The 11,827-nt window shown below is 40.5% G+C and overlaps 1 pseudogene; it reads left to right on the plus strand.

Annotated features, from left to right (window-relative positions):
* Positions 1 to 7,376: 7,376 nt before the first annotated feature.
* LOC101599886 lies at positions 7,377 to 7,833 on the plus strand (annotated as a pseudogene).
* Positions 7,834 to 11,827: the final 3,994 nt, after the last annotated feature.

An 11,827-nucleotide genomic window follows, 5' to 3' on the forward strand; every position in this document is an offset into this window, starting at 1 on the left:
TCAAATGCCAGCAGGCTTTTGAAGCAAGTGCCCTTAACCACCATGGCATCTTCTTAGTCCTTGAGGATGTTTAAAAAGTTTTTTCAAGTCACACAATAATTGATTGATTGATTAAGGATTATAAAATAAATGAATCAGTCCCTCATTAGCAGTGAGCAATGAGGTCTTCCTTAAAAATTATGGAAATATATGAATTCGTACCCCAAAGAAAATCTCATATGGATTCATTTGTGCTTTTCAGTTTCAAGATATGGAATCAACCTCAGCAGAAATGGCCCCAAAAGGCTAAGATGCTTATCCTGAAGACAAGCTGGTGACCTGGGCGAGTGAGCACTGGCATGGGAGTTTGAAGTAATAGCTCTTCCCTCAAAGCCACTAATGCATGGAGAGCAAATTGTGCATGAGCTTCAATATAAATCAGCGCCATCTAAGGAAAACACAAATGAACATGACGAATGTTAACAATGCACTCAGCTTAAAGGACCAATTCTCTTAGAACCCGGATATATAGCTGAAGTAAGATGTGATTTTAAAAAACATACAATAGGTATTGCAAAACATATGTCAATTCAATTTCACTCTATTGTAACAACATGATAAAAGCCCAATCTTTTCCTTGATTCCAGACAGATAGTTTTCCATCATTCATTCATTCATTTGTGTGTGTTTGTGTTTGTGTGTGTGTGTGTGTGTGTGTGTGTGTGTGTGTAAACCACTACCTTGGTGAACATTTTGTAACATGTATAGTATTCATAACTTTATAGAATTATGCAAAAGTGTAAATAAAGAAACCCATTCAATATTTTGCATGTTATACAATATATAGACCATTTTCCAGGCTTGAAGATTTAAGAACTGTTCAGAAACATAGAAGCACATTGTCAGTTGAGAAGAAATGCTTTGAGACAGGAACCATATCTTAACAGACGAGAAAAGACAATTAATTGCCAGGCAATTGCATATGACAGTGTGTTTGCTGCAAGCATGACCTTGCTCCTTTATAGAGCTTCTCTGCTTACTGTCATCCCCAGCTTAGAGAACAAAAGAAAAATTCCTCATAAATTAATGAGATTTTTGCTAAGTTCACCATTGACTTCCTCACACATTATTTTAATGTTGCTTTCATTAGATTATTGATTGCTGATTGTTTCCACTATGATCTCCCATCCTTCCTGGTGTTTTGTGTCTGTGATTTTAGTTGATGGACGTTAACATCAGAGTCTCTGTATGTTGTGACTATCCGTCACCCTTGACACAGCAAATTTGCCCTCCTAGATCATGTACTATAACCTTTTAGGACTCGGGAGATCGTTTAGTGGATAAAGGTACTTACTTGCAAAGCCTGATGGCCCAAGTTCCATTCTGTAGCACCCACAGAAGCCAGATGTACAAAGTGGCATAAGCATCCAAAGTTAATTTGCAGTGGCAAAAGGCCCTGGTAAATCATTCTTCCTCTTTCCATTTCAAATAAATAAATAAATAGATAGATAAATAAACCAATCAATAAAATTCTTTCATACCTTTGAGACTTTTCCATCCATTTTCCTTTTAAGAACATAGTCAACTACTGAGGAGAAAAATCTTTTACAGTTTAGGGTTAGGACAGGGTTGCTTGTAATTGACAAAGAGATCTTTGGAACTCCCTTTAGACTATTTACTGTGGTGCCATGGGCCCACCTCACTTGCCTGTACCAATGTCAACTGAAATTGGTCTAATCTGATGTTTGAAGCATGATCTAGGATGTTTCTGTGCTCCCTTTTCAACTTATTAATTATCACAGGTTGTTTTTTCTTTATTAGTTATGTACCTGCTCAGTGTGTATCAGCCATGGTTATCCTTCTCCCTATCCACCCCCTTCTTAAGGGACCCTCTTCCTTGGGGATTGTTGGTCATGTATTGTGGGGGTAGCCATCAGTTATGGGAAGGAGGTAATGTCTCCGTGCATAATGTCCCAACGTGAGGCTCTAATAATCTTTCCGCCCCCTCTTCTGTGAATTTCCCTGAGCCATATTAGGGTTGTTTTAGGTCTACTTCAGTGATGAGGTCTTGTGAGCATCTGTGTCTCTGGATATCTGGTTTGGTAGAAGTTGAGTGCTCTCTGTGTCTGTTGCCTTCACCCTTGTACTGATATCAGGTTTGCCAAGAAAGCAGCACTCTTGCTCATTTCCCCAAGTACTCTGCAGCCCTGGTGAGGTGCAAAGGGCTGATTCTTTCCTCAAGATCTGGGTCCATCTGAAAAAGAGAAGCAGATTTTCCAATGGAGAGTGAAGTCATCACTGGATAAATGAGATAGCCAATATTGTTTTAGAAATAATTTAATAGGTGTAGGCCCTCTTGTAGCCCAATATTGGTGACAGCTTGATATTGGAGAGTGAACTCATCTTTTGGATATAGTTCTGACTTGTTTTCCAGTTCCAGCTATTATTACATGCCACTGAGTGTTTCTTTAGCTAATTCAAGAGTAGCTGGTTACCCACCATGGCTGTGTGCCACTGTTGCATTTGTGTGAGCATCACGTCAGGTTTTTTGCTTCTGAGTAGCTTAGACCACGAGTTGCTTGGGAAGATGTTGACAAGTTTCCCCTATTTTGCTCAGGTAGCCCCTTCTGGATCTGGACAAACTAACTGCCAGTAGAATGACTCTCTTCCAGATTCCATCCAGGTCACTCCATGTTCTGTACCAACAGTATATTGTTTCTTTGGCAGTAGGATCTTACCATTAACCTTTGGTGGGTAATCAAGTGCTCTGACAGAAACTTGTCTTCTTTTGGGAAACCTTGTAGGTCACTCTGATCAACAACTCATTGTCAAGGTTAACTGCATCCTGGTATAGGGAGTTATAGGCCAGCACCAAGGAGAAAGAAAGAAGTAAAAGATAGGTACTATATAAGAGAAAGAAAGAACTCAGAGAGAGAGAGAGAGAGAGAGAGAGAGAGAGAGAGAGAGAGAGAGAAAGTCAAGAAGATTAAGGTTGGTCTTCATCATACCCTCTCCAGGGCCCTTTGATATCATGGATATCTTTTAGCTTTCTAAGGTCTTGTATTTATCAAAGTACTAACTTTACCCCTTAGAATATAACTACTAATTTTCTATGCCCGAGAAGCTGAGAACCAGTTGGTGCCCCCAAATTGCCCAAAGTCGGGGCATGTTCTATTCCTGTTGCACCTTTACAACATGCCTTTTGTCGTGCTTCTTTCTCTTCTGACATCTCCCTTAAAAGAAAGACCATCCCCCTATATGAGACAACCTCTGAATTGTCTAGTGTCCTCCTGATGTATTGTCTAGACAGTGAGCCAAAATCTCTAGCAGTTACTCTCCTAAGATGTAGTCATAAGCTTTGAAAGTTATAGCCTGCCTCCAAGGATAGTGTATTAGTAAACCAGAGATACCATATCTTAAATTCAAATCTAAACAATGGCATAGTATGTGATTATGCCTGTTGTCTTCCCCATAGTAGCAAGCTCAGTAAACAGGCTGGAAAAGTCCACTGGGGTTACATGTTGAATGGTAACTGTCACAGCTTAATTGTATTTTTAACCATTCCATGAATTATACTTTTCTACAGGATAGAACACATGCTATGATACCTCTTTTATTCCTCCTGATGGTAGTGTTAATGGTAGAATTGGAAGAATTCCTCAGCCTATCAAGTTCTTGGGTATCACTTCTTGTTGAACCAAGATACTTCATGCAATACCTATTACAAATAATTTTAGATTGAAATTATGTGAACTTTGTATTATACCATTTTAATATCTTCTATTATATCTATATCAGGGATGAAGACATATTAACCAATTAAAAGTGCATGGTGGGCTAGAGAGATGGCTTAGTGGTTAAGCACTTGCCTGTGAAGTCTAAGGACCATGGTTTGAGGTTTGATTCCCCAGGACCCACATTAGCCAGATGCAAAAGGGGGCACATGTGTCTGGATATCGTTTGCAGTGACTGGAGGCCCTGGCATGACCATTCTCTCTCCCTCTTTCTCTCTCTGTCTATTGTTCTCAAATAAATAAGTAAAAATAAACAAGAAAATTAAAATGAATAAATAAAAGTGCATGGTGAGGGGCTGCAGAAATGGCTTAGTGGTTAAGGCACTTACCTACCAGGCTTAACTACCCAGATGTGATTCCCTAGTACCCACATAAGCCAGATTCACAAGGCGGTGCATGTGTCTGGAGTTCGTTTGTAATGGTAAGAAACCCTGACTTTCCCATTCTTTCTTCTCTCTTCCTCTTTCTCTCAATATTTCTTTATTTCAAATAAATAAATAAAATTGAAATTGACAACATTCAATGTGAGCTTAATTACTAACACTTTAAACATATTAGTAATAATTATTAAATAATTTTCTTAATACTTTATATTTATTTATTCATTTGAGAAAGACACAGGGGGAAAGAGAGAATGGCCTCTGCAAATGAACTCAAGATGCATGTACCTCCTTGTGCATCTGGCTTACATTGGTCCTGGGGAATAGTTCTGAGGTCCTTTGGCTTTGCAGGCAAGTGTCTTAACTTCTAAGCCATCCGTCCAGCCATAGTAAATGTTCTTATTTACTTACTTACTTATTTATTTATGTTTGAGAGACTGAGTGAGTATGGGTGCACCACAGCCCTCTTGTCACTGCAAATGATCTCCAGATGCATAAGTCTTCTTGTGTGTCTGACTTTATGTGGGTATTGGGGAATTGAATCCTGACAGGCAGGCTTTGAAATCAAGTATCTTTAACCACTGAGGCATATCTCTTTAGCCCCTAAATATATGTTTTTAAAATGGGCACTTTGTTGAAATAAAATGTTTTATCAGACAAGGCCCAGGAAACATTGAAGCAGTAGTGGCAGATTAAAGAGAGTGCTGCTCACTGTTAGCCTGAGAACTTCTTCCAGGGAGATGTCAGTAGACATGAGGAGACTCAAAATTCAATTCATCAAAGCAAAAAAAAACCCAAAAACCAGAGTCTTCTGAGAGCTCAACAGTAAAGGAGGCTTATAACCTGCCCATCAAGGCACAAGGAGCACTGTGGGAAAAAGACAAAAAAATGTAAGAGGTATAGGGTAGGAAGGTGTATTCTGAGGCATTGTGAACAAGTCAGAGAAAACTTGTTGCATTCATGGCTCCACAGTGAATACAGGTAAATGCCTCTACTCCAGAGGTGAGGATATCACAAATTTTCAATACGTTCATACATTAAAGTTCTACTTAAAACAATGAAAAGAAAGATGTTTTAAAGCTCACTATGAAAAAGAACTGTGAGGGGGCAGAAATGTTTATAGTACGTACATAGTATTAGAAATTAATGTAATTCAAATAAGAGCATTGTTGTCATATCCATTTAAAATAAATAGAAGGGTGTATGAGGAAATATGGTCAGATTATGAAAAATCATGCCAGAAGCTACGCTGCAAGGCCATTTTAATGATGCAGACTTAGAATGGCTTTTCATTCTTTGCAACAGCCCAGGCAACCCTGAAGAATAAGCTTGTGGCTAGCTTTCACATCCATAGTCTCAATATCCAGCTTGCTGGCTTCCTCAGACAATAGCAATGACAATAAGCTTTCTTGTCTGGCAGCTATGTAGAGTTTTCTGTCTTAGTCAAACCCCAGCAATTCCTTTGCTCTTCAGTACACCTGAGGCTTATGTGTGTCCCCAGTTGCTATCCTATTCTTCATGTTATACTCCAGCTTCCTTTATTGCAGATTTGTCTCTGTATAAACAGATTTGTCTCTGTATTTTTGTTTGATTCTTATTATTCACAGCAGGGGGAAATAAGTGAAAAGAAAATTTCACTCTTTAAACCATAATGTTTTCCTTTTTTATTACAAAACTTGAGAACATTTAACTATAGTAGATATCACCCACCATGTCAGAAAAACTTCAATTGAGGCTTATGTTCTTTCTTAATCCCTTCAGAAAATATTTCTACTGAATCTTCATGGTCTTTGCTAGTTTGTGTCTCAATCCTTAGCAATTTTTTCAGGCCTACTAGACAGGGAATTAAGTGTTTCTTCCATGTTAGACACTTCACTGAATAAGTCTTTAACCACCTAAGTGCATAATTTTCCAATTACCTTTTCAGAAATGATTTGCAGAAATAATTTAAAGTAGAAGGTGAAACCTTAGTTCTTTCACAGTAGTGAAATTGATTGCTTCCTTTGTTTCCAGTGAGATTTTTTTTTTCTTTAAAAAAAAGAAGCAAATCAATTTAAGTACTGAATTAACAGCCTGGAAACTGAAGTGCCAATAGACAGGTATTTTCTACTAGATGATCTAAAGTAAATAGAAAAAGTAAAGTAGACTTGCCTGTGGTGACAGCTAAAATGTCCTCAGGACATGGCCAAGCACAGTCAACATTCCTAATTTTTGATGGTGGACCATATCACTTACGCAAAGAAGTAAAAATGTGAACCTTGGTGCCCAGGTTGTTTCTATGTTGTACACTACTTCCATTGTGTTTTATCGATCATGTTTCTTCTTCAGGTCCTGGTAGAAAGTTACTGATGCTAAGAATCAGATCTGCTTTCCATAGTTCCAGTTGCCAATGTTCACTGGCATACAATTAGTGGGACAAAGCATGGATTCTTTGTAGGGATGTGCAGACCTTGATATCAACAAGAACAGAGTTTAGAAACATCTCAATATTGAGCACAGGGATGTCACACAGTGGTTACAGTACTTACCTAAAACATAAGAGACCTTGGGTTCTATACCCAGCACCAGGAAAAAAAAAAATTAAAAAGAAAAAAACCTGCTAAAAATAAACTGAGTCCTTTTGTTGAGGTTCTAGTTATGTAGAAAATTCACTTGGACTATGTGCTCAACATAAAATGTTCATCCACTCTTTTTTCCCCTAAATTTTTAATAATATATCAGTACACATTTTTTTTTGTGTTTTCGTTAACCCTATGTTGTCTCTCCCTTTATCTGTTTTGTTGTCTTTCTTGTATGTGCAAAGAGAAATAGCTAACTATTGGAATAATGGAATCTGTACATAATAGGTTAAAAGAAGGGAAGAAGGGCTGGAGATATGGCTTAGCCTAAGGATCCGGGTTTGAGGCTCAACTCCCCAGGACTCACTTTAGCCAGATGCATAAGGGGGTGCACGCGTCTGGAGTTCGTTTGCAGTGGCCACAGGCCCTGGCATGCCCATTCTCTCTCTCTCTCTCCCTCTCTGCCACTTTCTCACTCTGTCTGTCGCTCTCAAATAAATAAATAAATAAACAAAATTTAAAAAAAAAAAAAAAAAAAAAAAAGAAGCCCGCCACTTCTGGTCCCGCCACTGGGAGCCGGTGCGGCTGTGAGGCCCGCGTCTCGCCGCCGCCGCCGCCTCGCCTGACTCGGGGTGCCCGGGGTGCCCGGAGGAAAGGCAACAGGAATGCTAACGCTGGCAAGCAAACTGAAGCTGGAGGACGTTCTCAAAGGGCCTCGGACATCTGCCGCTGCGTCTGACTCCACTGGGAGGTTTCTGTGAGAGACAAGTTGCTGGTGAAAGATGAGGGTTACTACCAATGTGGAAAATTTCAGTTTGAAACTGAAGTTCCTGACGCGTACAACATGGTGCCTCCCAAAGCGAAATGCTTGACCAAGATCTGGCATCCCAACATCACAGAAACAAGGGAAATATGTCTAAGTTTACTAAGAGAGCATTCGATTGATGGCACTGGCTGGGCTCCCACGAGAACATTAAAGGATGTTGTTTGGGGATTAAACTCTTTACTGATCTTCTGAATTTTGATGATCCTCTGAACATTGAAGCCGCCGAGCATCATTTGCGAGACAAGGAGGACTTCCGGAATAATGAGGAGGACTGCTTCAAGCGCTATGCCAGATGATAAGAGGAGGTGGTTGTGGGCCTGTGGACTGTGTGTCACAGCTTGTCTCTAACGTGAAACAGCACGAAGTAGTCCTCCTCCCCGTCCTCACCCCGTCTCCCTGTCAGCCCCTTGGGACTGTCCCAGTCCTGCGACCGTGTTGTCCTGAAGAAGACCCCCCTCACCGCTGCCCACGAAGGGCAGGAGCAAAACAGTATGGCAAGAGAGAGCGCCTGCTTCCCTTAACACTTCTCTCTCCAAACCATAGTCTGGGCTGTGGGTGAAATCCTCCGAGATTGTAATGCGCTCACCACTGAGGTTGGCGCTTGCTTCCCTTTTTCCCAACAAAATCAGCGTCCTGCAAAAGTGATGTAATGACATCTTCAGTGTAAATGGCAGATTGGCAATAAGAAACCCACTATAAACTGTGATTGGATGCACATTCTCTTAGCTTCTTCCACGAATGTTGGCCCCGCCTAGATGTGAAGCTTCCCAGAGTGTATAGTCATTCACTGTAGATCTTACTGAAATGCGTATTTTATTTAATGTAAGTATATTTTGGAAAAAAAAAAGAAGGGAAGAAGTCAAACAAGCAAAGTTTTATTAGAAATGGGTGTGAAATTTGATGTGAAATGAAAATGCTAACCAGTACAGAGTACAAATTAGAAACATACCAGAAGGTCACATAAAGAATATGAAGCAGCTTCATATCACAGAACAATTCCTGTATTTTAGTAGCTGCACAACAAGCAAAACAGGTTGAGATATATTTCTTAAAATTATAGTTTTCAGAAGGATATTCCCTGTGGTAGACCACTCTGACTATCCCTCAGCCCCCGAGCAAGATGGGATGGACAATGGTGATGGTTGTATTACAAGGATATTTATATCCAGGAAATCCATTCAGTATGTTTACTCTAGGCAAGTGAAGATTTAAGGACACTATGCTGTTGTCCTCAAATGATAGTGAAAGTAGTTAATTTTAATTGAGTGCTATATACTATCTTAGATACAGACTATTAATGCCATCTCACACCTCACTACCATCATTAGCAGTGATAATAGCTATAGCTTTTAGAACTTGATGCTAATATTAATTAGCATTAAAATGTGAGAATCTGAGTTCAAGGAGCATTTTCAGTGTTCAAAAGAATGATAGGACTGTTTCAAATTATTTTACTTAGCAAAAAGGATAGAACATTGTGGTGGATTAATTCAGGTGTACCCATTAATGTAGGTGTTCTGAATTCTTGGTTCCCAGCTAATGGCAATTTGGGAATTAAAGCCTCCTGGAGGCTGCATATTGTTTGGAGCAGGCTTATGGGTATTACAATAAGCTTCCTTTTGGCAGTGTTTGGCACACTCTCCTATTGCTGTTGTCCATCTGATACTGGTAAGGTGGTGATATCCACTCTCTGCTCCTGCTATCATTTTTCCCCTGTCATCATGGATCTTCCCCTTGAGTCTTTAAACCAAAATAAACCTCCCCCCCACCCACAAGCTGCTCTTGATCAAATGTTTTCTGCCAGCAATACGAACTTGACTGCAACAGTAAATGTGCCACTGAGAAATGGGATCACTACTGCTAGACACCTGACTGTGTGGGTTTTGGCCTTTTGGAGCTGATTTCTGAAAGGAATGTGGATAAATTTGAAATCTTGGCCTAAGAGGTACCTTGCAAGTGCTGTAGGTACAGGTTTATTGACTATTCTCATCAGAGTTGAAAGACCTGAATGCAGTAGGAACTTTCAGCTTCGAGATTTGGCTTATGGGGGTGAGAAAGAGCTTTGTCTGGACAGGGCTAGAAGCAGTTTGTGTGAGAGGCTTACTATTATTCCAGTGGCCTGAGAACCTGTGCAGGGTTACAATACATAGAAATGGACTGGTGTGGTAGAGAGAAATGGCAAAGAAAAAAAAATTGGAGTAGACACTTCTGCCTGTTCAGCTGCAATTGTGTGAGAGATTACAACCATTGAGATTGGCCAAGCTGACCACCTGTTGCATTCAGGTTTTCATTGCTGGTAGAAATCACCCAAACAAGAGCAACTTGTGGGGAAAAGGTTTATTTTAGCTTATAGGCTGAAGGGGAAGCACCACGATGGCAAAGGAAAACAATGGCATGAGCAGAGGGTAAACATCACCCTCTGGCCAACATATGGTGGACAACAGGAACAGGAGAGTGTGCCAAATGCTGCCTTGGGGAAATTGGCTATAACACCCATAAGCCTGCCCCCAACAATACACTTCCTCTGAGAGGTATTAATTCCCAAAATTTCCATCAGCTGGGAACCTAGCATTCAGAGCACCTAAGTTTACAGGGAACACCTGAATCAAACCACTATACCTCCACTAGGATAATAGAAAGAATTCAAAGGTTTTTGAAGGGGCCTTAATCCTAAAGGAGTGTCCTGTTATTCAAAGTGTGCTTTATTCCCCCCCCCCCGGATTAATAAATTGGCACTCTACCTGGTATTATGGAGTACATGAAATGCAGGAAAGGGGGGGTTCATTGAATTATTTATTTATTTATTTATTTTATTTGAGAGCGACAGACACAGAGAGAAAGACAGATAGAGGGAGAGAGAGAGAATGGGCGCACCAGGGCTTCCAGCCTCTGCAAACGAACTCCAGACGCGTGCGCCCCCTTGTGCATCTGGCTATCGTGGGACCTGGGGAACCGAGCCTTGAACCGGGGTCCTTAGGCTTCACAGGCAAGCACTTAACCGCTAAGCCATCTCTCCAGCCCTTTAGAGAGAATTTAATAGGCAGAGGCCTTCTTGTATCACAAGATTGATGGGAGTTTGATATTGGAGAACGAACTTTGAATTGATTCTGACTTGTTGCCCACTTCCAGCTATGGGTTACATTCAACTGAGTGGATCTGTTAGCCAATGCAAGAACAGTTGGTGACCCATAGTTTTTAATCAATCCCAATGATATTAAGCCATTCCCATAAGTACAAAGTCCTTTAAATAAGCCATACTACCAAAGAAACCAAAAAAAAACCATTATGACACAGAATAAACACACACATTGCAAAAGGTCGCACTGGGCATAGCAAAGAAATATTCAACCAATACAAGATTTAAAACATCCAGGGAACACATTAAACTCTGTAGTTCCAAGTCCAACAATTCTAGTCAGTGACACATATCCAATTCTGATAATTCTAACCAGCAACAAGTCTCTGGAGTTCCAATTCTGTCTTTCCAGCTAGGCTACTGTTCCCCAAGACCCACGTTAGCCAGATGCACAAGGGGGGCGCATGCATCTGGAGTTCGTTTGCAGTGGCTGGAAGCCTTGGCACGCCCGTTCTCAATCTCTCTCTCTCTGTCTCTTTCTCTCTCTGTCTGTCACTCTCAAATAAATAAATAAAAAATGAACAAAAAAAATTATCTCTAAAATAATAATGATAATCCCATTTATCTGGTGCTGACTTCACTTTACATTTGAGATGCTGCTTCTCTTTGTCAGATGGACACAGAATCTGAGGAGAGATTCAGACTATCACACCTCACCAGGGCCCAGCTGAAACCATACAGTAACTGGGGAAATGAAAAAGAGTGCTGCTTTCTTGGTGAACCTGGTACCAGCACAAGGTGAAGGAAGTAGACACAGAGAACACTCAAGTCCTACCAAACCAGAGATACAGAGACACGGAGGTTCCCAAGACCTCATCACTGAAGTGGACCTAAAATGAACCAACATGGCACAGGGAAATTTGCAGAAGATGGGGCAAAATGAGTGTTAGAGCCACAAGTTGGGACATTATGCACAGAGATATTGCCTCTTCCCCATAACTGAAGGCTAACCCCTCAATCCTCAATGAAAACGGTCCCTTCAGAGGGGGGAAGGACAGGCAGGAAGCTAACAATGGTACCAACATGTACTCTTTACACACTGAATGTGTACATAACTAATGAAGTATAAAAAACTAAGGGGTCTTATGAAGTTGGACTGAATGCATTGCATTCATCATGGTTAGTTATCTGTTTATGGGGGCTGGGGCAGAATA

Source organism: Jaculus jaculus, chromosome 15 (genome assembly GCF_020740685.1).
Source record: "Jaculus jaculus isolate mJacJac1 chromosome 15, mJacJac1.mat.Y.cur, whole genome shotgun sequence".
Taxonomy (NCBI): Eukaryota; Metazoa; Chordata; class Mammalia; order Rodentia; family Dipodidae; genus Jaculus; species Jaculus jaculus.